Genomic DNA, 21,190 nt, shown 5'->3' with positions numbered 1-21,190 from the left:
ATTTAAGATAAGGGTTGGGCTTCTGCACAAACTACACAAACAGAAAATGTTTATGTCCCGTTTCAGCAGAAGAACGTAGTCTATTAGACTATGTATATCTGGTTTTCATAAAAACGTAATGAGCGTTGCAAACCAAAAACATTCTACAGATGAACAATACATACTGCACGTTACTCTAAATTGCACTTACTTGCCTACTTTTGAAAAAGTAGTTCAGAGACCTACAACTTTGTGCATGGAGATTTGGATGGGGCAGTAAACACCCTCTACGAGGCGAGCTATAAACTTTACTCAAGTCCAACTGAAACCAGAGCAATTACAAAGTTGAGCTGCATATAATATTATAATGACCTCTTTACTCCGTCTAGTAACACCGCTAGCACTCTTTCCCTTGAGCACCAGCATTCACACTATTCCGTCCTTGTCTGTGCACCTTCGCTCACTGCCATCCCATGTGCAGTTGTAGATTAGTCTGTCCTCTATACCTGTATTACCACTTTCTGCCGATTTGGTTCCAGCCCCCATCTAATATTCCTCATTAATTTTTTATTGTCAACCCATTACCTACTGCTGTTTAATACATTGGGCTAATTTTACCTCAACAAATTATTGGTGATTTGTAACAATGTTATGGTTCTTTTGGTTGTTTTTACCTGAGACACCTGGTAATTACAGTCTTATGCTGGGTACACATTGGCAGATATATTGGCCGATCAATTGATCGGCCAGTATATATTTTGTGCGCGTCGGCCAGTGTACCAGTGATATGTCTGAATGAGGACGTTCACAGACATATGTCAGCTGTGCTGCACAGCTGATGCCCATTATATCTGCAGATATATTGGAGCATCGTGCTGTGTGTACGGAGCTGTCAGCCACCCGCCCATCCACTTGCAGAGGAGGACGCAGTGTGTATGAATAACCATCATCTGCAGATATATCTGCAAATACTGTATATCTGTTAGGTGTGTATCCAGCTTACACTTACACACACACACACACCTATTACCATTACTTTTAAGGTTAGCGCTCGGGTCATTACTACTAGATTTGTATCCCTCTGGGAGGTTGCTTACCTCCAACCCTAGCTGCTCCAAGATAACAAGGACCACTGATCTTTAAGCGCATGTGCAAGTCACCCCACATCTATTGCATATAGTTGACTCACCCCCTTCATATCATCAATTAATATGATAATTTTGGATATAGAAGCCAATTTTAAAGTAGCTTTCTTTAGAGCAATTTAATTTCAACAAGACACAAAACGCCCAAAGTGGAGCTTCATTCTCTGTGAAAGTTTAACAGTTTCTACAATAGATTACACGGATCAGGAATCTGCTAACAATTGGACATTTCACTTATACAGCTGAAAGCACTCCACAAGCTACTTTTCTCTGGCTCTTTAGGTGACCTCTTTGTAAAGTAGAAGAAAACGTAGTTCCTATATAGCAGGAAATTCAAATCTCTTCGCAGGGATGTAGCCAACGGGTTAAGTGCCCAGAGCATTTCAACAGACTGCACTGCGCCGGGCACTTAAGTAGGTGAAGCATTTTATTGCGGCTAATGCCCTGGGCTTTGTTGCTGTAAACTGCATTTCCCGGAATAAGTGCTGGGCATGAGGCTGTTTTCGCACACGTAACCCTATGATTAGCCCCAAAGCAATAGTTAGGGCAGATTTTGCCCGTGGCTCGGGGCAATTGAATAGCCCTGGGGACTTAACCTAGGAGCTACATCCCAGCAAAAGTTATATATGCACAATCCTGCCCTTAGTTCCAAATTCTGGGCAAGTTTCACAGTAAAATCGCATTTTTTCTCCCTCGCACCTCACTTACGCCCTCATTTATTAATGATCGCTATTACAATGCGATCTGGGCATGACATTACCACCCATGATCGCATTTGCAATATGCGATCAAAGCAGCCGGATGCATCATCCGGCGGAGAGCTGCCGGGGCTGCTGCGCATGCACAGTCACGCTGACTGCACATGCATGGTCGCCACTGCGCGGAGCCCATCGCCGACTAATTGTACGCGGTGTGGCTCATAGGCTACAGTGGCTAACGCCACTGCGGGGTACTATATCCGGAATGCATCGCATTCCGGATGTTGGTAAATTTGGCAGCATCACATCCGGCCTAGAAACCTATGGGGGATGCGGCTGCCAGCGGGAATGGCGGGATCACTGCTGCAGTCCCTCCTTCATACATCCGGGGGAAACTTAATATTTGTGGTTTTCTGGGATTAAACCTGAAATATACAATGATAAGTGGGCCCCTGAGCATGGGGAAAAAGTGGGGAAAGTCTTTCCTTTTTTTTTCTTAAGCTAAAATTGTCAGGGCAGAAACCACGATACGTAGCACAATATGGCCACTACTAGCATGACATGTCTCAGGTGAATTTCTCTAAAATGCTCAAAAATTAGGTAAATGATGTGAGATGGGTATGTGGGTTTCGGGATGTAGTTACGTTGCTGACGTACACTGTCGAAATCCTGACCCAGGACTAAACAGACGGCTAAATCCTGACGCCGGAATACGGACAGCCGGCATCCTGAACGGAAGTATAGCGGGGCAGGGTCAGGTGTTAGCCGCTGTAAAGCACTGCAGAATGTGTGCGTTATATAAATAACGGAATAAATCAAATAAACTGTGGTTGTTGCATTTATGGGGAAGTGCTTTTGAACAGTTGAGTTAAAAGGTTTTCCCAACATTTTGCAAACTTGTCTTAAAACATGAAAAAGGACATTAAATATAATTTTCTGTACCTGTAGAATGCCTGTACAGACTTTCATTTGCTGAAAAACACTTGTTGCCTACTATTTTTCCACCATTAGTAAAAGTAAAAATCAACCACTTGACAACTCCAATACTTTGCTTAAGGCACCTAACCACCTTCTAGTATTGGTATGTTCTGTTATGTGGCACTTTTGGGAGCTTCAGGGTGAATTCCCCACTTTTTCATCCACTTCTCTGGTCGCACATTGTAGAATAAAGGTATAATATTGCCTCAGTTCCAAGAAATGTCCATTTACAGCTGAATTACAGAAGCAAGCTTTATGAAAATTAGTTGATGTGTGCGATATTTAAGTCACTAATTCACGCTCCCAAACTCGAGCTGAATTAAATTGCCCCCATTGTTAGATATGATGGAGGTGTCTGCCAATGTACTTATCCAAACCCCTACAAACATTTGCAGGGCTCAACATTTTTCAATTACACAATTGCTGCCAAGGAGTATTTGGATAAATTAAGATATTATAAGAGTAACATTTTCACGTGACAGAGCAAGTGTCAAACAACATGCATTATTTAAAAGCATTCAAATGCAAACAACTCATTCTAAAGGAATGTTGTGAAGATCTATTTCAGCAGAACAATGGCACTAGAGTGGAGCTTGCAGCATGCATTCAGTGAGGTGTTGGTAGAAAAAATAGCTATAAAGCAGAAATATCAAAATATGAATAAACTATTACCCTGAAGAAATGTTTTTGTTTTTCCAAGTGTATAAAATATTGGGTTATCCACTATTCAATCAATTTTAATAACCTACGCGCCACCCATGCAGCAATATATTCTAGATAGGGTATCACAAAACTGGCAAATTAATTCTGTTCAACACTTTCGGGGCGGTTCAACTGTTATTTTAGCAGCGATAATTAATGGGCGCCTGATGTAACAATTCAATTGTTTTGGACCATTAATTATCACTCTTGTTGCACACAAAAGTGCCAGGTTTAGCCGCACAAAAAGACTAAACCTGTTTAAGCTAATGGGCGAGAAGCGAAAAGTGTAATTTTGGCACCCAAAGGCCATACTTTTTGCACATTTATGCTCACTACCTCAGGACTACGCAGGTCGTTTCAAGCATAACATGAAACGACCTGCCTAATATTGTGTAAGACCCCCTCTTGCCGCCAAAACAGCTCTGATCTGTCGAAGCATGGACTCCATAATGCTTCTGAAGGTGTCTTTCGGTATCTGGCACCAAAATGTTAGCAGAAGATACATTAAGTCCTGTAAGTTGCGAGATGGTGCTTCAATGACTTGGCCTTGTTTTTCCAACACATAGCACAGAAGCTCCAACAGATTGAGATCTGGGGAATTTGAAGGCCAAGTCAACACCTTAAACTCTTTGGGCACGATTCTATTCAATGCGATGTAAAGAGCGCCGGGAGTGAGCTCCCGGAGCTATTCAATACACCGCGCTGCCAAGTCCGACTAATTGATTTCTTCTCTCACCCCTCGGGGGATGAGAGAAGAAATCTGACAAAAGTCCCGGTGCGAGGCTGTTTTCTGCCCTTCGTGCCTGCAAAACAGCCTCGCGCAAGGAAGTTAGGTGGGGGAATGCCCGTTATCGCGCCTAAACACCCTGTTTAAGGTGCGAGAACGAGCCTTCCCCGACCTAACATCGCGATGAATTGAATAGCGACGGGAGCTATCTCCGGGCGCTATTTACATCGCGTTGAATACAATCGTGCCCTTTGTCACGTCCCTCAAACCATCCCTGAACAATTTTCTACAGTGTGGAAGGGTGCATTATCCTGCTGAAAGAGGCCACTGCCAACATTGAATACCTTTCCCATAAAGGGGTGTACTTGGTCTGCAACAATGTTTAGGTAGATGGTACATGTTATAGTATCATCCACATGAATGCCAGGACCCAAGGTTTCCAAGCAGATCATTGCAGAGAGAATCAAACTGCCTCTGTCGGCTTGCCTTCTGCCCATAATACATCCTTGTGCATCTCTTCCCACAGGTAAAGGACGCACATGCACTATGCCATCCACGTGATTCATCAGACCAGGCCACCTTCTTCCATGGTCCAGTTCTCACGAGAACATTGCCCAGAGCATTTCACTGCCTCCGCTAGTATGCCTTATTCCCATAGTGAATACTGGGTGCCATCTCTTCCTCAGGTAAAGTGCCCATTGTAGGTGCTTTCGGCGGTGGACAGGGGTCAGCATAGGCACGCTGACTGGTCTGCGGCTTTTCAGCCCCATACGCAACAAGCTGAAATGCACTGTGTCTCCAACACCTATCACAGCCAGCATTCATTTTTCTCAGCAATTTGCACTCCACTAACTCGGTGGGATTGGATCAGACGGACTAACCTCTGCTCCCCACATGCATTCAGTGAGCCTTGGATGCCCATGACCACCTTGCCAGTCCACCGGTTGTCCTCCTTGGGCCACTTTTGAGGTTACTAATTACTGCATACCGGTAACACCCCACAAGATCTGCCATTATGGAGATGCTCTGACATAGGGAGCGATTCAATTCAATGCGAATTGAATAACGCCGGGAGCTTGTTCAATTCAGTGCGCTGTGTGGTCGGAGAATGCCGGTTATCGCGCCTTATCAAGGGTGTTACGGCGCGTTAACCGGCATTCTCTGACCAAAGTGCCGAGCGCGCGGCTGTTAGCATCGCGTTAAGCAGAAAAACAGCTGCGCGCCCGGTACTTTGGTCGGATTTCTCCTCGTATCCCCAGGGGGGTGCGAGAAAAAATCCTTAGCCTGCCCAAACAGCACACTGAATTGAATAGCTCCGGGAGCTCGCTCCCAGCGCTATTAAATTCGCTTTAATTGAATCGCCCCCACAGACAACACAATTTGCCCCTTACCAAGCCACACAGATCCTTATGCTTGCCCATTTTTCCTGCTTTCAACACATCAACTGACTATTCACTTACTGCCTAATATATCCCACCCTGTGACAGGTGCCAATGTAATTAGTTAATCAATGTTGTTCACTTCTGTCTGTGGTCTTAATGTTATGGCTGATTGGTGTATATTCCAGGACATATGTGAAAACATTCACATTTTCACAAGAAATAAAATGTTATTTGTTGCTGACCAATGCATAATAAATTCAAAAAACGCAAATAAGTAAACCTGTACGCCCAAATGCTACAGAAAAACACTGTCTACTGCCAAGCAATGGAAATTTCCCAGCACTGGAAGATCCACATTTTTAAGTGTTTAATCACACCGTCAGGGTGTATTTATGCCTGGAGTGCAGAGAATTCATTGTTGCATAACATATACTGTAGACAGATACATACTAGAACACATAATAAACAGGGTTTACTTTACACTAGCTGCATAAAGTAAGCTAGGAACATTTCAAAATGAATGGGCAAGAAAAAGCAGATCTTGACTAATTCAGCCAAGAGATAATATGCATTACATTAGATATACAGTATGGTGTCATGAAATTATTTCAATTCTCAAACGTTAGAAAGTGTTTACAAGTGCAATGAATTGTTATTAGGGTTGAACAGACTTGATAAGAGGAATAACAAAGCTAAAATATAAATTGATCCATACCAAAAAGAACACATTGAACCAGTCACCCACCACACACTGTAAAATGGTAACAGAATGTAGGATGCACAACTGGTAACTAGCTGCACACAAGCAATAGTCATCTTTGCTTCCCCATAGAAATGTCAAGTTTGGCATCCTGTTTCCAAAGGCTTTATTATAGGATCTCTGGTTCATAAGGAAAATTGTATCCCAATGAAGAGCACAAGCTATCTCGTATATATTCTGGCAGATGTACTAAAACCTTAAAAAAAAAAAAAAAAAAAGCAACACAATCTTGTTGTCAAAAGGTGCCTAATAATTGCGGCAGTGCCGCGATTATGTATCCAACTTGCAGGGGATATTTTCATTCCCCGCTATATACAAAGGGAAAATTGCAGGGACAGCGGTTGCGGTTACCGCTGTCCCTGCAATCTATATCCCCAGCAAATTAGAGAAGTCTTTCACAGAAGTGAAAGACCTCTTCGGGGGAAGGGGACACTGTGCGTGTGCACAGTGTCAGCTTCCGGAACCGACCGGGGGCTGCGAGAGAGATCAAAAGATCTCACTCCTGCCCCTGGGGCCTCCATAGGCTAACAGTAGTTTACACCATACCGCTGCTAAACTCCGAAAAGCTTTGATTTTTGGAGTTCAGTACATAGGGGTCAGATCGTAGTCCCCATTGATAATAATGGGGACTACGATCTGTTAATGTTTTGCCGGAGATTTCCGTGAAATCTCCTGCATTGTGCTATTAGTACATAATACATTAGTACACAATACAAAAAATTATTACAATAATTTTATGTAACAAACAGCTTGATACATAGGCCCCTATATGCTTTTAAATATAGAGCAGACTTTGCAACGGGTGTGGGTAAAAGCCGGACACATAGTAACTGCATTGAAAAAGCCGGAAATCATAGTAAATGTATTGGAAAAGCCGGAAATCATATTAAGTGTATTGGAAAAGACGGAAATCATATTAAGTATATTGGAAAAGCCGGAAATCATGTAAAGTGTATTTAGGGCCGTTAAGAGCCAGCCCAAGCTCCATTACTGATGAGGGGGCTTGGCCTAATCGCGGGAGGCATAGCCAAACTCCCTTGGAATAAAATAAATATATAAACTATTTGTATGGTTGTGAGCCCCTCAACCCAGTGCACATCCAGTGGGGGCCCGATCGTTGTGATCACTCCCCTCCACAGTGTCAGCAGCAGTCTCCCACTGCAGCCCAGCACACAGCAGTGTGTGCTGAGCTGCTGACAGGTAAGAAGGAAGGGTGGCGTGTTAGACCCAGGCCCCCGCCGAGCCCATCCAACAAGCCCAGACCCAGGTAATTAGTACCCGCCCCCTCTCTGCACCCCTAAGTGTATTGAAAAAGCTGGAAATCATAATAAATACATTTTGAAAAGGCAGGAAATAGTAAATGTATTGAAAAATCCACACCAAAGCCAGATTCACACACACTTTTCCATGTAGACACTGAATTCACACGAAACACCCAGATCTACAGTACAGTAGATTCACAAAAAAAAGCCAAAACATAGTAAATGTATAGTAAAAGTGATGGTCATGTAGCCTATTCAGCTTTGGTTTTTTTTATGTTTTTAATAAACAGAGGCCAAAGTTTTGAGTTATTACACCTACAATCTTTTTTTTTTTTTTTTTTAAATATAGGCAAATATATGGTAAAACATGTTACAATGCAAACTCACGACCCAATAATTTACTAAATAGATGGATTCCTGGTGGTGACTTTGGCTGGCTCCTCTGACCATTCTCCTTGGATTCTGATTTTGCTATTGTTCTTTGTGAGTGTCAATTAGGAGCCCATTAATAATTAAATATATGCGACATTCCCTGAAACACCTGTTTTCGGGGGATGTTAGAGAATACCAAGTATCACCCCAATGTAGGAAGGAGGGGTCCCCACATTTCCAACAGCAGCAAAAGCCCTGATAGGTATATATGGGTAATCCCTTGCTGTTAGATTTACCAAGTTACACTTTACATGATTGCCGTCTTTTTCAATGCATTTACTATGGATTTACGGCTTTTTCAATATGATCTTTTTTTTATGATTTCCAGCTTTTCTAATACATTTACTATGATTTCCAGCTTTTTCAATACATTTTACATGATTTCTGACTGTTCTAATATATTTACTATGGATTTCCGGCTTTTTCAATACATGTAATATGATTTCCAGCTTTTCTAATAAATTTACTATGATTTCTGTCTTTTCTAATACATTTACTATGAATATCCGGCTTTTCTAATACACTTACTATGGATTTCCAACTTTTCTAATACATTTACTATGGATTTCCGACTTTTTCAATACATGTAATATGATTTCATACCTCCCAACATTTGATCAGTCGGGACATCTGCGCGCCGAAGGCGTGCGCTCCCGAAAGGGGGCGTGGCCTATACATAAAGGGGTGTGGTCTAGCTACGTCTACATCGCTAAGGGGCGTGCCCCCGGGCTTAGCCCCCGTACTGTGAATACACGTTGCATATTCGCTGCTCTGCTATGCAGCTTTGTATGCTTCCCCCAACTTCCCCCCCCTGCTGGACACTGCGGCCCACGGGTGGGACAGCAGGACAGTCCCATAAAAACGGGACTGTCCCGCTAAATTCGGGACAGTTGGGAGGTATGTGATTTTCGGCTTTTCTAATACATGTAATATGATTTCCGGCTTTTCTAATACACTTACTATGGAATTCCGGCTTTTTCAATGCATTTACCCTCTTCCCTTTGCAACTGTTGCACAGGTTCTCCCCTTACAATGGAAATCCCCTAGACTCCAATTCAATTTGATATGTTAAAGACTAAATAGGATTATATTCTTGGAAAACAACCGCTACGCTTGCAAACAGGCAAATTAATGTTTCAACAATTAGGAATCACTGAGGGCAGAGTGTAATTGTGTCACTGCAAGAATCTTGCACAGCAGTCCATCCTCACCTGGTAACGTACAGTAACTTGCTCTATTCCCTCAAGTGATTTTTTTCCACCTATCAATAAAATGTATTTAAATGAATTATTTAATTTGTGTAAATAGATTACCTAGTAAGCGGGGACACGTGGAGAGGTCTGAGTGGCATGCGTGGAGTCACAGAAAATTAATGTTACACCTGTTTGTACTTTTCAATTTTAAATTAAAAAAAAAAAAGATTCTAAACTACAAAAAGGACACATGTACAAAGGATTGACAGGACATCCCCTTAAAAAAATGCATAAATGAAGCAAAACCATGTTGCAATTAATGAACAGGGTGCTCTTAACCTGCATATTTACTCTTAACAGTGTCAATTTCAAGCAAGATCCATAAATCTGCAAAAGGTTGCGTAGGTTTTTATTTATTTAAAGGGGCAAAATCAAATTCCAGCATGCTGCGGCCATGGTATTTATCACGCCAAAGAAGGAAAATTAAGTCTTCTTCGCACAAATATAAGTGTACAGGCCTGCATATTTTGGAGTATATACATTATCTATATTAACTTAAATTTTTCATATGGGACATGCAACCTAGACTTTGGTAAAGGTGGAATGACAGTAGTGACACCTTAAAGGCTAAAAATGACTAATTTCATTACACAAACACAAAAGCGCTACATTATGTCTGCAGTTTTTGTACATATTTGACATTAATGCAGGCACTTAAAATTAAATAAAAAATTCAAATTGTAATGATGTGAGGTCTGCGCACATTAATCGGAAATTATGCTAGGCCAACATCGATCCTTTTCCTGCACACCCCTATGTGAGCTATAAATAACGAGTGATGTTGCGGATACGAAATGCAGCCGTTACTAGTGTTTCCAGCTCCACACCGCTAGTATTGCTTGTAATTGAATTAAAAACCACCATGTAACAAACACATGACCAGAACACACAACTGTAAACAGGCAAATGTGGAGAAGACATAAAAAAAAAAAAAAAAAAACTCCCCTTAAGTGAATGAAAAAAGCCAACACTGTGTGGGAAATTAACAGGGACTTGCTAGAGGGCCTAACAAAACAGCAGCCCTTCAAATGTTAAAGGATCCCATTTATAAGAAATTTGGATAAAACACCCTTTGCACAGTCCCTATTAGGAAACCAAACATTGTTACAGAAAGTCACCAATGCCAAAAAATGACATGTTAAAAATTATTTCCTAGGGCATAATAACATATATTAATAAATGTGCCTATTATTGGTGACAGTATACTGACATGAATTAGCTACTTTTAAAATGACAAGTAGAAAACATTTGTATGAGAGACTAATGTACAGTGTAACACTCAGAAAAGGGAAATGTGTGTGAAAGCACTACTTACACTACAGTGTCTCCATTATAGCATCCCCCATCAGTGATGCCACAGACATGCTCACTGGCCTGAAGTGAAGGAACAAAGCCCTGACGTCAATTACTGGAGATTTAGCCCTGATCATCACAACACACATTGGAGGGCAGAAATACACTGCTATGTTGTTCCCGGACTATCCAGACATACAAACACAAGTTACAGAAGGTGGTCCAGCTCAAGAGTGATATAAATACTGAATTGATAATGGAAAGGGATATCTAATCTATATCTTCAGCCTCTGTGTTACCATTTCATCACAATAGAAAATGGCTTGAAAACCAGATGAGGAAAAGGAGAATTTGCACGACAAACGAATGCATATCTATATATTATCTATCTACACATGTAGACATTGCTTTAATTGATACAGTGACATCAGCAGAGCTTACAGTTATAAGAGGAGTAGAAATGGGGGAAGAATGTAATACTTATACATGTCTCCACACACAGACTTCCACCCACAAACCATGTTACTGGCATCAGGAAAATAGGTTTAACTATCAAATCACAGCCAAATAACTACTAAGGGACAGCCAGCCATGGTCATAAGCAAGAGTGTCTTCTACCTCCCCCTCAGGCCTGACACACATTTCATGCCAATGCCCAGACTGTTATAAATAGGGTCTGGGGGAGGTGTACACATTACATATCCTGATGGGGCAATCCACTCACTGGAAATCCCATCAACTGCAGATTAACTGTTTTCATGCCAAACAACACTGTATTCACAACTCAATTAACCCTTTTAAAGAGCAAGAATAGATTTAATTAGTAAACATAAAGGGGTCAATCCACTTAGGTGCAAAAGGGGCAAATTGCTGTTGGAACGGCATAAAACTTCTGCAACGGCACAGCAATTCACCCCCCATTGCGGACCAATCTGACCCCGAACATACACATTTTTGCTCGCATCCTTATGTTGCTGCGAACAGCAATGTACGAGTCCAGATTGCTATGTATGCGCCCGTCAATAATTGCGTCTGTGTGACGTACTTACGGTACGTAAGTACGGCACACAGACGCAATTATTGACGGGCGCAAGAAACTTGCAAATAATTAGATTGACTCCAGAGTGGGAGATTCAATTCAAAGCAATGTGCAACTGTGCATCGTATCAATTGCGACCTACGCATATATCAGTAATTTACGATAATGCCAACATCACAAGTTTTCCTGTGCAAGGGGAAAACTAGCAATGCCCTGAGTGAGATTCCGAAATGGCACATCTCTTTGAACTGAATTGCCCTCCCCCAGAGTGACAAAATAAGAAGGCCTGGCTTACAGACTTAATAGGGGGAATTCAAAACGAGGGACATGACGTGTCATTCTGGAACATCACATGGCACCCGCTGGTGAAAAACTTTTGATGTTGGCACTACCGTAAATGGCCAATAAGTGCACAGCTGGAAATCGCCACGATGCACGTCACTTTTATTTGAATTCTCCACAATAGACTATAGGCCAACAATACATAGGGGATCAATCCAATTATCTTTCGTCTCATGCAGGGGCAAGTTTCAATTGCAATGGTGTGTAAACGCCAGCCAACAGCACTGGAACTCTCCCCTCGCACCCCTATTTCACACCAAAGTCAGATTTTTGTACACACCTTATAGGCCTGCAAACAAATAACCACAAATCCAGCGGCACCCTAAGTGCGGCATATAGCTGTACTTACTCGTGCCTCTGAGCAAATCACAGATAACTGGATTGACCACATAGGGCTCAATGCAATTAACCACATCTATGTCATGCCAGCGAGTAAATGAAGCTATAGCAGCATTTAGACAGTTCGCGGATTCGTGAGGTTGGATCCAATTAGAAGAGAGTTCCTCGCAACCACACTTACATGCATACTCGCACATTTCTGCATGCAAAACCGTGCGAGTCCACAATCAGAACGAGCCATGAGGGGGGGCAGATTGCTGTGCTGTTGCCAGCGTCTCTATGCCATTCCAACAGCAATTTGTCCCCTTCACATCTAATTGGATTGACCCTGTGGAATTCTGTTTGCCACACCATAGGGGACGAGAATTAGCTGCAAGTACCGATGCTATCGCCGGTGTTTCTACGCTATTGCAATGGCAACTCACCCCCATCGCTCCTAATTGATTTTACCCCATAAAAAGTGCACCCAGCAGCTGCTGCACAACCTCTTGCAGTGCTGACTAGCAGACATTGTCCTAGGCCAGAAATGACTAAAAGCACAATGACACAGAATCAGTACCATAAAGGAGATATAAGACTACAGCCGCTGATGAGCACTATGATAGCTCAGCTCCTCTTACACAAGGAAACCCCCTGTCCCTGCTGACAGGGAGGTGGAGGCAGAGGGTGACCTCTTGCTGTGGGGTGATCGGGTCACCAGCAGACAAGGGGGAGGAGTATGGCTGGCCCGCGGAGCTTGCACTCCGTCACAGACACTGGTAAGGTGGGGGTGGGGGGTGATGATGGCGCAGTGACCGGGACAGACCCATCCTGTGTTCTTACCTCTAGCTCCACCTTCTGTGAGGCCTCCGGCCCGGGCGCTGCCACAGCAGAGACTCCGTCACCTCCTCCCCCCACCGTGTGTACGGGGGATTAGCCCAGCGTCTATCGTCTCAGCGGCTACACCGAGCTCCGGGTGCCCCTCGCGTTATGCCCATGTCTCTCCTCGCTGCTGTGTTATGCTCGCTGCCCGCTACGTGATGCGGCGCCAGCTCCGGATCTGCCCGGTGTCTCAGTCTTCCTCTCCGGCGTCTCCCGGTTTCGGTGTCTCTCTCAGAGACCGTTGGGAGGGGCTCCCCTCCAGTCACGTGACGCACCGCGGGCGGGGCCTCTTTCCCTCAATTCTGGGCGGGGACCGACTCGCGGCTTCGGCGGTGCAGAAATAACGCATGCGCCCTGCCACGCGCCACACACACACACCATAGAGCAGGGCTGCCCACAAAGCGTCGCCTGCAGCAGACCGGGAGGTCATTTTGTTGGTGTCAGTCTTTGCTGCCTTAGCGATTTTTAGACAATAATTTGGCATACTTTAATGTTATTTGTGTATAGAGGATAAAACGGATATTTTATCTATTGTTTGCTTAGAATTACTTGTAAAATAACTATTGAGGTTTTCTCCACCTAGCGGAAAGAAGAGGTATGACATGCTTATGAAATGTTGGTGCTCATCTATTGTACCATTCAATCAGATCTGGAACTAGACATTTTGGTGGCCTGCTCTGTGCTGGAAAGAGCATAGTTGCCCTCCCCCCCTACCCTCCAACATGACCCCTTCCATCAGGTACAAAATACTCTACTCCTGGACTTCCCACCTAATTTACGATTGCCGTCAGCTGTGTTGAACTAGTTCATTGATGAGAACCGTGTTTCAACACAGGTGACTGCAATCAAACTGGGGAACAGTCAATCTGTTGCCAGGGCTTTAGCAGTCGATTTCGATTAAACTCCTGATAGTTTTTGAGATATGCATATGTCTTTAATATTTATGAAAAATGAAATTAAACAATGTTAAATATAATTAAAAAATATATATTTTTAATTCTGATTAAATTTGATTTGTTAAATGTTATAAAAAGACACAGGATAATTACATACATAAGTGTTAGGAAACTATGAGAACCGTGTTTTTGCAGGATTTTCTTTTGTATTCTTGTTGCGGGCAGTCCCTCTGCAGACTCCAATAGTAATCGTCCATCATATGATGATCCCACCTTCCTTGACATCTTCCATTACCTGAATAACCTGGTGGAACCGTTTACCCTGTTCTTCGCTTAAATCTCCTAGATTGGATGGGAAGTGATCTAAATGGCTGCACAAAAAATGTACTTTAATACTCATGTTGGCACCTACTTCAGACCCTCCAACATGACCCCTTCCATCCGGTACAAAAAGCTCTGCTCCTGGATTTCTCTCTTAATTGATGAATGCAGCCACCTGTGGTGATACACCTGCCTCATCTATTAACAAGCTTAACACAGGTGTCTGCAATCATTACTTAGGTGGGAAGCCGAGGAGCAGAGCATTTTGTACTGGATGGAAGGGGACATGTTGGAGGGTAAGCTACTTTCTCGACTAATTCATGACAGTTGTCTGCCTTGTGGTTGCCTTAAAAATTTTGAATGACAGACACATAACTCAGCCATGCTTCAGATTCGGTTTCAGCTGGCCACATATCTAAAGATTATCTGTCCAACCAGCCAACTAGTTGATTGGTTGGAATGAAAATCTGGTAATGTATGAAAGCAAATGACAATCTGGTAAGGTATGAAAGCAAATGACAATGAGCAATTTGCTCCCAAACGCCAGAAAATGGACAAAAACTGTTGTTTGAACAAATTGTTTAGATCAAACATTTAACAAACTTGTCTGACAACCATTTTCATCTGTTTTCTGGCATTTAGGAGCAAATTGCTGATCATCATTTACTCCCATACGGTACCAGATTTTCATTCCAACCAATCAACTAGTTGGCTGGTTGGACAGATAATCGTTAGATGTGTGGCCAGCTAGATGTGGTAACATTTGGATCCTTCTGCAGTTTCTGTATCTGTGGGCCATCAAAAATTCCTGCCTTTAATTTTTCAATGCTAAGAAATGGAAATGTTCAACAAATATATGTGAAACAATCGCCTGACTTGTCCAATGCTTTTACAAAGTGTTTAATTAAACCTAGTTTGATATGGAGAGGCGGCAGTATGATTTTTTTCCTGTCAATTAATGGCTCATGAATGATGTTGGCTTCTCCTACAGCTATAACTTCTCTTGGAGGCCATACGGTTTGCTGCCAGTGCTTTTATTTTGCACGACTATCACATAAGCATATGTGACAAGGATACTTAGTATATCCACTTTGCTGCCCAAGAAGAAAGTTTACCATTTTTAAATCGACACAAACAGACCACTGGTGCTGAGATCAAGCAATTTTTTCTCAGACTAACTTGATATTTTCATACTGTTTTTTTTTAGTTTTGTTGAATGACCGATAGGAATCGACACAAATTTATTCCCATTTTAATTTGCATTTTAAGCTCCTTTTAGAACTATCCAAAAAGAGCCGCCAGTCTTCTGCTCGATATTCTGGTACGCCCATCATCTGGAGAAGTTCCGGAATATTGGTGCAATACACAAGATTGTTATCTTGGCTAAAGAACGGCAGTATGGTCTGCTCTCTATTTAGATACAACGTTATAGTAACATCCGGCTCAAGACAGTGCTTTTCTTGAAGTCTGGATGCTAAAAGCTCAGCTTCTTTTTTCGATAAATTCAAGTCACAAATTAAATCGTTTAGTTCTTTTTGAGAACATTTGTTTGAAGTACAGGAACTTTCTTCAAACTCACTTTCAACTGTGTTGTCACTTGCACTGGATGAAATTAACATTTCCACATCATCACATTCAACTTCGCACAAAGAACTGAATGATGGTACAGGTAAATCTTCACTATGTGGTATCGGTTGTTTTGCAGAATTCATACTTGGGTATTCCCATTTGCGTTTCTTAAATCGATTCACACCCTTCACATTTACAGCACTCAAGTGATCTTTTGGCTCGCACGACATCATAGGTATGCCAAAATGAAGTCCTTTTCGATCACCTTTAGCCCAATTGCGGAGCAATTCCACGCAGGTTTTACAAACTTTGTGAGGCACCCAAATCTTGTCTTCCTGGCTCATGTGACGTCCAAAATAAGCCTGATACGCTTGTTTTATGAATACAGTTATATTTTTTTCTTTCTTTTGCAACACTATATTTGCCACAAATATAACAAAAAACATCAGGGATATTAGTACACCGTCTCCGAGAAAACTTTTTACGGCGAAAACATTTTGTTTCACACATTCAGTGCTAACTGCCAACAAAAGCCGAGGATGTACTGAACAAAACAAGCCCAAACGGTGGGAAATTGGTTGTGGTGGGTCAGAGAGAGGGCCGAGCAAAGAAACAGGAGGTGTGCTAACTGTGTCACTCAGTCCTCTCCATTGCTCCTCTCTGTATGCTGGGAGGAAGCATGGCTGTGGTCTGAGGATGTCCCAGCAGGCTCAACACTGTACTGCCGCGACTCCTCCCAGCATAGTTTGATTGTGTTATGTGTCTCAAACGTGACTACCAGCTATGTTATCACAAATAAAACAAATTCTTGTTATTGTTGAAAGAGGGTGATTGTTAAAAAAGTAAAACTAAGTCGATTCTGTTAAGTAAAGCAGGCCTAGACTAGTAAGGTACTTCAAATGGAGAAAATAACTGAACTTTATAATTTTTCATTAATTTGAAAACTGGAGCCAATTTAGCTATAGCAAAAATAGGACCTGTGAGTACTCTCAAACCGATCTTCATTCCTTGGCAAGAAAAAAAAAATTTTTTTCTTCCCTAGTGTCAGAAATTAAGAAGGAAGTTTAGGAGCAGAGCATTTTCTACCTAATGGAACGTCTCATGTTGCAGGGTCTGTCCTCCCCCCATATTTTAAGTAGGGACAGTGCTCACCCAAAAAATGAGCATACTCTTGTGGGGAAGGGGTGTGGCCCCATGATATTTAAATTATGCCATTCTGTAGTGCAACTTTATTTACATTACAATGCACAGTAGTGCCCCTTATTCACATTATACTGCGCAGTAGAGCCCCTTATATCCATTATGCCATACAGAAGTGCCCCTTATACACACTATGCCACACAGTAGCTCCCCTTACACATTATGCCACACATTAGTGCCCCTTACACATTATGCCACACATTAGTGCCCTTTATACACACTGTCATACAGTAGTTCCCCTTACACATCATGCCACATAGTAATGTCCCTTACACATTATGCCACACAGTAGTGCCCCTTATACATTAATCCACAGTAGAGCCCCTTACACACACTATGCCACACAGTAATGCCCCTTACATATTATGCCACACAGTAATGCCCCTTACACATAATGCCACACAGTAGTGCCCCTTACACATTATTACACACAGTAATGGCCCTTACAGATTATGCCACTGTCACAAGCCACCTCGTTGCGAACACAGGATGAGGCGAACTTGGGGCGATCGTTCACTTAACTCCTTCTAGCTGTTCATCATCCCTGGCCTGATGTGGATTGGCTCCTGTGGCTATTTCCTGCTAGTGTGAAGGCTGCTCTGATGCCGGTGATAGAGTTTTCGTTCCCGGTTCTGGCATTGTCTCCTGTTATACAGTCGAGCTCCAAGGCTTCTGTCAATATTGTTATACTGTCGTTCGTGTCATCTAGGCAGCACAGTTCGCTCACCACCTACCTGCCGTTTGTGTCATCTAGGCGGCACTGTCCACATACCTGTCCTCTGCCGTTCTTGTCATCCAGGTGGCATGGACAGCACTCTGTGTCACCAAGAGTGCAGTCCTGCGTACGCTGCTTGTGTCAACCCGGCGGCACACGCTGCACTCTGGCGTACGCTGCTTGTGTCAACCTGATGGCATAGGCCGCACTCCAACTGCTTGTGTCAACCCGGCGGCACAGGCCGCACTACAGCATCCAAAGTACGCAATCCTGCATACCAACGCCTGTGTCTCTTCTGTGGCACTAGTCCTTCATCTGCCGCATCTAGCCAAGTCATACCAGCCCTCAAGGCTGCTGCACGGCCCAAAGGTTGCAGCTTTTCCTATGGCCCACAGGCCACAGCTAGCCAAGGCATACCAATACTCAAGGCTGCTGCATGGCCCGAAGGCCACATCTTGTCCTATGGCCCACAGGCCACAGCTAGCCAAGGCTTACCAGCCCTCAAGGCTTCTGCACAGCCCAAAGGTCGCATCTGTCATGACCAGGGTTTCACGGTGTGGAGGTTTGCGGTCCTTACCAGTGAGGGCACTGTGGCACAGTCCTTATGGCGGGGGTGCTGGCATGTGGAGACTGGCATTGCATGTATGCATAGGTCAGCCAGCGTTGGGCCGTACTGGCAAGGGTAAGTCTAGTGGCGTCTCCGTGTCTGAGCATGTTGTCTTTGGCCATGTGACATAGCAGGCCAATCTTCTGTGGGTCACCTGCTCTCTCTGGCCTATCACGTTCCATTACTGGGTACTTAAGGTTGTTTGGAATGCCCTGTAGTTGCCAGTGCAACGTGTTCACAGCGTCAGCTGTGAGAGAGAGTTCTCTGCGCTCCTGAACCTTAGACTTGTGCTCCGGTGCTTGCCCTAGCTCCTTGTCAGCCTCCGGCTCCCTGCATAGCCTGCACTGCTCTGCCTTGCCTCGCACTCCACTGGGATCAGCCCTGCAACTTCCACCAGACCCACTCCTGTCTGAACCTGGCTCCTCAGTTAACCCATTCCTGCGCAGCCATCATCACAGCATTACCGGATTCTCCTTTCAGCCATCAACACAGCATTAACAGATTCTCCTTTCAGCCATCATCACAGCATTACCGGATTTCCCTTTCAGCCATCATCACAGCATTTCTGGATATCCCTCACAGCCACTATTCAGCATACCAGGATATTCACTTCACTCTTACAGTCTATCTGGATTCACATCATTCATCTCTGTCATTGATCTGGACATTTGTTTATTCCCACTCACTTCAGTTCCTTCTTGCCACTTCCTTCTTGCCACTTATATTAGTTTGTTTATTACTGGACATTAGTTTATCTTATTGTTCATGTCTACCAACATTCACATTAAACAAGCCACCTTTCAGTTTAAACCTGTTCTGGTGTCTACTCCTGTTACCACCCCGGGTGCACAACAAACACAGTCTCTAACAGCATCTTGTCCTACGGCCCACAGGCCACAGATAGCCAAGGCATACCAGCCCTCAAGGCTGCTACACGGCCCAAAGGCCGCATCTTGTCCTACAGGCCACAGGCATACCAGCCCCCAAGGCTGCTGCATGGCCCAAAGGCTGCATCGTGTCTTACGGCCCACAGGCCCATCAAGCCAAGGCATATCAGCTCTCAAAGCTGCTTCATGGCCGCATCTAACCAAGACATACCAGCCATCAAGGCTGTTGCAGGACTAATACCCTCAAGAGTCACACCCATGGCTTAACATTATCACCAGCCCAAAAGACATATATTACTGAGGGTATTCTTGTGATCCTCAATTATGGAGCATGCTCAGAATCCCGTTCAGATTCTGGCCGCACAGATCCAGGTTCTGACGCAGAAAGTACAAGAACTTTCCCTTCGGGTTGAGGAAACTCGAAGTGCTTCTGCCCCTGCTATTTTAGAACCAAAGTTGAATCTGCCTGATCGGTTCTCGGGGTACCGTAAAGATTTTTTAAATTTCAAATAGAGCTGCAAGCTCTACTTTAGGCTCCGACCCAGGTCCTCGGGCTCTGAGGCCCAACAAGTGGGAATAATTATTTCTTTATTACAGGGAGACCCACAGACCTGGGCCTTCGGTCTGCCCTCCACTAACATGTCACTTCAGACTGTACTAATTTTTTGCCACATTGGGCCTACTCTACGATGACCCAGATAAAGCGGCTATGGCAGAGGTGAGTCTTAGGTCTTTGAAACAGGAAAACAGAATGGCCGAGGACTATTCTACTGAGTTCTGTCAATGCTGGCTAGAATGACCTGGCCTTACAAAGCCAGTTTTGTTGGAGATTGTCAGAGCAAATAAATGATATTCTAGTCCAGTACCCTTCTCCGAGTTCTTTGGACGATCTCATGAATTTGGCTATTCGAATCGACCAGCAACTCCACGATCTCTGTTATGGATGGCTTCGTCTGAGCCTGAAGAGCCGATGCAAATGGGAGAATTTCATCTTCCAGCTGAAGAGAAACGTAGGAGACGTTCATTGGGTCTGTGCCCTTTGCTGTGGTGGTAAAGGGCATGTAGCCCAGCTTTGTCCTGTAAAGTCTGGAAAAGGCAAGGTCTAGATGAACAAGGGGAGGTACATCTAGGCCTTGCATCCATCTCCCCGGAAAATTCTGTCCTTTTTACCACAGTGATTAACTTGCTCAATTCTCCATTCCTGCATTTGTCGATAGTGGAGCTGCAGATAATTTTATGGACATGTCCTTTTCTAAGACCTTGTGTTTGAATCCTGTGCCTTTATCCACTCCTGTGTTGGTTATCGGTCTGGATGGGACAAGTCTTTCCAAACTCCCAGTTGTCTTCTGAACTCCTCCATTGCAACTGTCCATTGGAGCTCTGCATCGGGAATAATTGTTGTTCCTCTTTCTTCAGTCTCCAGTCATTTTAGGGTTACCGTGGTTGAAAAAACATAACCCCGTGATCTAGTGGCAAACCGGTGAAATTTTGGAGTGGGGGTTTACTTGCTTCTCCCAGTGTCTGTCCCGACCTGATTGTCTTGCTGCTGCCATCTCATCCAAGTCCTCATCAATTCCTGCTCCTTATCGTGACCTAGCTGAGATTTTCTCCAAGAAAAGTGCTGATATTCTGCCGCCTCACCGTGCTTTCGACTGCGCCATCGATTTGTTACCAGGTGCCAGGCTCCCCAAGGGTATAGTATATGCATTGTCCATTCCGGAGGATAAAGCTATGCAGGAATATATTCAAGAGGCTCCGGATAAGAGATTCATTCGTCCCTCTAAATCCCCAGTAGGAGCGCGT

General features: G+C 43.7%; 1 protein-coding gene across 6 annotated transcripts in view; it reads right to left on the bottom strand.

Annotated features, from left to right (window-relative positions):
* AFF4 (ALF transcription elongation factor 4) overlaps window positions 1–13,438 on the bottom strand; it is a 113,888-nt gene extending 100,450 nt beyond the window's left edge. For all 6 annotated transcript variants that reach the window (XM_088444123.1, XM_088444127.1, XM_088444125.1 and 3 more), the window contains exon 1: window positions 13,154–13,438. The gene's annotated coding sequence lies outside the window, so the exon portion shown is untranslated. The remainder of the gene's footprint in view (window positions 1–13,153) is intronic.
* Window positions 13,439–21,190: the final 7,752 nt, after the last annotated feature.

The sequence above is a fragment of the Taudactylus pleione genome, unplaced genomic scaffold (assembly GCF_031769625.1).
Source record: "Taudactylus pleione unplaced genomic scaffold, aTauple2 ptg000349l, whole genome shotgun sequence".
Classification (NCBI taxonomy): Eukaryota; Metazoa; Chordata; class Amphibia; order Anura; family Myobatrachidae; genus Taudactylus; species Taudactylus pleione.
Note: the sequence above shows the minus strand (reverse complement) of the source record. Positions and strands in the feature narration are given on the sequence as shown.